The 6,041-nt window shown below is 36.7% G+C and overlaps 1 pseudogene; it reads left to right on the plus strand.

Moving 5' to 3' along the window:
* The window catches only part of LOC111384469, a 20,112-nt pseudogene that overhangs the window by 7,255 nt on the left and 6,816 nt on the right, over positions 1-6,041 (plus strand).

Consider the following 6,041-nt stretch of genomic DNA (forward strand, 5'->3'; position numbering starts at 1 on the left):
CCCCCCCCCCAAAAAAAAAAAAAAAAAAAAAAGGTTTAGATGCCATTCTATGTGTCGCTTGGGGTAGAATTTTGTACCACAATTTGACATTTGCTCCTCATTGAATACCTAGCTTCAGTTAGAAGGACAAATATTCTCATTGGATAATAATTAGACTGCTCTTCATCATTGTTGTTCTTTTTTTCTCCATGCTATTGGCCATGTATTTATCTTGTAATGATAAATTAGCTCTAAATTTAAATTATCTTTACAATTCTATGTGTCGCTTGGGGTAGAATTTTGTACCACAATTTGACATTTGCTCCTCATTGAATACCTAGCTTCAGTTAGAAGGAAAAATATTCTCATTGGATAATAATTAGACTGCTCTTCATCATTGTTGTTCTTTTTTTCTCCATGCTATTGGCCATGTATTTATCTTGTAATGATAAATTAGCTCTAAATTTAAATTATCTTTAAATTGTGGCATCTTATTGTTTCTTTTTTTATCAGCTTTCCCCATTGGGTGCAAAAGGATCTGTACCATCTGCATTGGAAGGCCGGGTTGGTTATGGCTCGTCGATGCCAGACTCACCTAAGTTCACATCTAGTGACTATGTTTCGTCATCAAGTCGTGGCTACGTTCAGAAAACTGATCGATTATATCCCGATGTATCTGATTATTCATCAATTGACAGGCGCCAATATATTGAACCACACAATACATATATTGGGAGGGATTTGCCAAGTGAATCTGCTGGTCGATATACTGATTCAGCTTCTCTTGGCCATAAACATCAGGTAATGCAGGATGTATTTTTTATTTTTATTTTTATTTTTTTCGGAGTCTCTTTTGTCTATTGTTGCCTCCTGTCTCGGTTGCACCTTATTTTATTTTCATTTTTGTAGTCTAGAATAACATATTTAGCAATAAATGAAACAAGAATCATTATATAGGTTTATAAATATATTCCTGCTTCTGCAGCAGGCTGATATATATGATCGCATGGAACTGCTTAGGCAAGAACAAATACTGAAGGCTCGTTCCCTGCAAACTGCTCCTTTTGAAGGGGACTCTAGGTATGCTAAATTACAAGAATTTGTTTTAACATGTGCATATCATTTAGTTTGAATAGTGTTTTTTCAGTTATAATGATTACCAACATCGTGCATATTTTTCTCGATGCCTAAGGTGATGATAAATACCTTTGCAAATACATATGGTGAATAGATTAACTTTTTAGGGTCATTTCTCTATAATGATACCAAAACGTAGTGTGTACGTGTGCTGTTTCAATAGATAGTACCATGTCTACTGCACTGAGTAGCAAATTTCTGGCAGACAAGCTGATTATCTTGCAGCAAGAAGCACAGTCCATCATCCTGGCCAAGATCCTGTTTCCTATGTTGGGAGAACTAACCAGGAACATCACAATTTGTCAATGCCAAGTGGTTCATCGTATCGTGGACAACATGCTCCATCAATTTTAGGAGCAGCCCCACAAAGAAAGGTGGATGATGTTGTGTATGCTCAAAGTTCTTCAAATCCTGGCTACGGAGTGAGCTTGCCTCCTGGTAGGGACTATGGAACAGGGAAGGGCCTTCATGGTACATCACTTGATCTGGATTACCCCAGTAGCATTTCTGCACGTGATAGTCATCCAAGAATGGATGTTCGGAAAGATGACAAGGGTGCATATACTCGGGAAATTGTGCGGAGGGAGAAAGAGCATCAAAGAGATTATATACGTGAGCGAGAAAAGGCTAGAGAAAGAGAGAAGGAACGACTTCGAGAACGAGATAGAGATAGAGATAGAAGTAGAGAACGTGAACGTGAACGTGAACGAGAAAGGGATAGAGAAAGAGAACGAGAGCGAGAACGTGATAGGGAGCGAGAGCGGGAGCGAAGGGCGAAGGAGAGAAGTGGAGAGCCCAAACGTGTACCTGAACTGAGGCGTGAACGAACTTCTCCAAGAACATCTAGGGAGCTTCGTAGTTCCTCACTTGCAAAGGGCAGCATATCTGTACAGCGAGACTCTCTACGTCATGAAGTGTCACATAGGTGGATCTTGTTTAAATTGCGTCCCACTGAGTTCTGTATGTTTAGCTGCTTATGTATCTTGCAGCCTTCCTAACTTCTTGTTCTGTAATGCTGAAGGCGCCATTCCCCTGTTAAAGAAAAGAGGAGAGAATATGTCTGCAAGGTAAAAACAATTGCGCAAGAGGATAGCTGTGGATGATAATTCAAACTCTTTCGTAAAAGCTCTTTCTTATTCAATTCCCATAAAATTACTTAATATACATTTGACATCATTCTTTGGCAGTTCTTCCTTAATTCAGGGCTATCATTTCAGACCTTTTGTCTACTTCTTGCTCTTTCCTTCTAAAGTTTCGTCCATCTCTTTCATACCCTATGATTTTCTTGTCCGTAATTTGTGGGTCTTCTCTTATTTCTAACTTCTCTAACTGCAGATATTCTTGATTTCTATTTGCATGCCAGTTGCCATTCTCTTAAATCTGGACTTTGTCACCTATTGTTCACGCATCAGTGATGTACATTTCTTTGCTGCTTTTTCTTGGTCTTTTTTTTTGATCTTGTTTGTTATTCAAACTCAAATCGAGATTCTTTCAGCATAGCTGTTTTGCTTGCTGCTTCGCTGTTGAAGACAGTTCTTAGGTTTATTGCTAAGTCGTTCATCTTTAAAATTTACCTCTTTTGGAGATGTAATAAAAAAGATGCTACAGTGGTCATGAAAATTGGTGAAAATATTCTCTAGGCCATGTTTAGTAATATCCTCTTAATGCATCGTTATCGACTCTGCAGGTCTGCTCGTTCAGTTTTGTACAAACTGAGATGGATTATTTGTTGCTGGATAAGCGATATCCCAGGCTCTTTATATCTCCAGAGTGCTCAAAGGTATGGTTTTTCATCTAAAAGACTTTCTAATGCATTAGGGGTTCCATTTGACTTAACTGTTTTTATTGGTTATAGGTAGTTGTGAACTGGCCAAAGGAGAATCTTCGTCTTTCTTTCTATACTCCTGCAAGGTACTATTTTCTCCTCTTTATCTTTTTTGTGACTGCTACTGGAATTGGTAATTTTTCAGCTACATGTTAGCCAGCAGCATTGTTAGGAGTATAACATATTTCTTAGTTTCTGCTTCTGCATTTTCCTGTTGGAAGAGAATGTTTCTCAGTGCCATAAGGTTTGGTGATTCCTGTCACTGGGACTGCCCCCTTTTGATCATCATGCAATGGATTTGAAATTTCAATCAAATTTTGATGGTTTTCTTCTCCTTTGTTGCTTTTGCCATTATGACCTCTTGTATTCTCTGAAATGAAGTGAAAATTAATTCTGTAGTTTTTTCTCTGCTGAAATAGTTTTGAGCATGATTTTGTTGAAGAGGCTGTGATGGAGCGGGGTGACTCACCTAAAGAGTTGGCTAATGAAGTTTCAAAAGCAGGACTTGCTACTGTCTGGAATGCTAAGGTCAAATTGTGTTTATTTTTGTGATGTTTTTTGCATATATGGCAACACCCTAATAACTGATCATCCACATATACATTAAGATAACTTTCAAGAAATATGTAGAATATTATTGACCTTTACACAGAAGAATCATGCACTTCACCTCTATAACAGATATGGGCAAATGTTAGATTGGTGCACATGGTTAAGTGAGGCATTATCTAGTTGAAGATGGGCTAGAGTCCTGGGAGGAATCCCGTCTATATTTTGTTTTTGCGCCTCATTACGAGTGACAGATCCAAACACTCTTGGATGAATGGACAGATAAATTGCATAACTTCCTGGATGTTTATTTGCTTATATATTCAAGTCAATGTTCAGTGCAAATTTTTGAAAATAGAAGCTGATTGATAACCTGACTACATAAAGGTTTAGATCCAACCCATAATGTTTTAAGGGAGGAAGCTTTCTCGAAAATTTTTAGGTCTGGTTTCATAACTAATGACAGCTGAACCTTAAATAAGTGAAGTAACCAATATTAAAATACTCCAACAACGTTGGATCAAGTTTTTTTAGGAAAATCTGGAAAAAGCCTTTAAGAGGGTTCTAGATAAACTTTCAATAATATTGATGACAAAACTGATCACAGAGCTGCATTCTTGACTCTATTTAAAGTAAAAATGACTTCTTGACAGCAGTAATGACTCTTAGAATACCTAAACTTAAAATAAATTAATCTAGGAAAACTAATAGACTTCTTTGACTACTCAACTTTTAAAACACAATTAGTTGAAACAAGGACTTTGCATAAAACTACTCAATGACTCTTTGACACTTTGACTAAGACTAAAATTAATTTGCATCAATCCCTCCTTGTAAGGAACTCGCCTTGAGTTTTGTTAAGATCAGCTGAATCATCTCCATGATGGAAATACAAGTTTGAAACATTGAATATTGGATGCATCCCCAAGTGTTGCTGCAAGTCGATTTTGTAGGCGTTTTCTCCAATTTTCTTTTTAATGAGTTTAGAATACGTGCTTGCTGGAAACTGCTCTTTACGTAGATGGGTGATCACCATATCACCCTCTGAAGCTTTGGACCCTACGCCTTTTGAGCCTGTTTGGTTCGAATTAAAATCTGATTTTAATTTAAATCAAAGTCAAACAATCAATTTTAACCACATCTCTCTTAAGTCCCACAACTTTTTAACTACACATTTCAAAAATTTCTATTACAATTTACTAAAAAATATAATTTTAATCCTCACCAAACACCCTCTTTGTCCGCATTTTCCTTGTACTTTCGATTTTTCAATTTTCAACTTAATGTAGTTATGCATCTCCTTCATTATAGCAGCCATATCTTCTCCTTTCTCACTGGTCTTTCCAGAATTTAGTATTGGAATCAAATTGTAAAAATGGACAGGTTGCTTACCATATACTATCTCAAATAGGCTTTTTCCTATAGTTCGGTTTTTGGAATGGTTATAAGCAAAATCTGCTTGTGTAACTAATGGCTGATTCCCATCGTTTTGGATTTCCCTGACCAAACATCTTAAAAGGTTCAACCGGAGTATTTTAATCTTGGTTACTTCACTTAATGACCGTTGTACCTTAAATAAGTGAAGTAACCAAGATTAAAATACTCTAAACACTGTTGGAGTCAAGATTTCTTGAGGGAAATCTGGAAAAAGTCTTTAAGAGGGTTCTAGATAAACTTTCAATAATATTGATGATAAAACTCTTTGACACTTTGACTAAGACTAAAACTAAGATTCTTTCCACTTCATTTAACCAATCTAGGACTTCATCCGGTTCTTCTTCACAACTAAAGTCAGGGACTTCTAACTTGATGCGTGAGTCTTGATCACGTGCATGATGTTGTCTCTTAAAAGGATTTGCATTCCTTTCCTCATCTGAAGATTCATCCTGTAACGGTTGAATCTGCTCAATATGAGGCCGATTTCTCGCATTTCTTTACTGATTGCAGACTGGACCCCCACTTTGCTCCATGTCAGGAGAATGAGTAACACCTAATAGGCCAGCCTGCCCTAATCTAGAGCATAATTGGGCTATCTGTTGCTGTAGATTCTGAAATTCCTCCTTGATAACTCCTTCAACAGCTCTATTATCACCTTGTCCAGCCACGAAACTGCTGTGATAATAGACCTTTGTAGGCTCTGATACCACTTAATGATAGCTGAACCTTAAGCAAGTGAAGTAACCAAGATTAAAATACTTAATGATAGCTGAACCTTAAACGAGCAAAGTAACCAAGATTAAAATGATCCAAACACAGTATTGGAGCCAATATTTCTTAAGGAAAATCTGGAAAAAGCTTAAGAGGGTTCTAGATAAACTTTCAGTAATATTGATGATAAAACTAATCTCAAAGCTGCATTCTTGACTCTATTTAAAGTAAAAATGACTTCTTAGCACCAGTAATGACTCCTAGAATACCTAAACTTCAAATAGATGAACCTAGGAAAACTAATAGACTTCTTTGACTGCTGAACTTTTAAAGCACAATTAATTGAAACAAAAACTTTGCATAAAACTAGGCAATGGCTCTCTGACACTTTGAATAAGACAAA

Source organism: Olea europaea, unplaced genomic scaffold, assembly GCF_002742605.1.
Source record: "Olea europaea var. sylvestris unplaced genomic scaffold, O_europaea_v1 scaffold2921, whole genome shotgun sequence".
NCBI lineage: Eukaryota > Viridiplantae > Streptophyta > Magnoliopsida > Lamiales > Oleaceae > Olea > Olea europaea.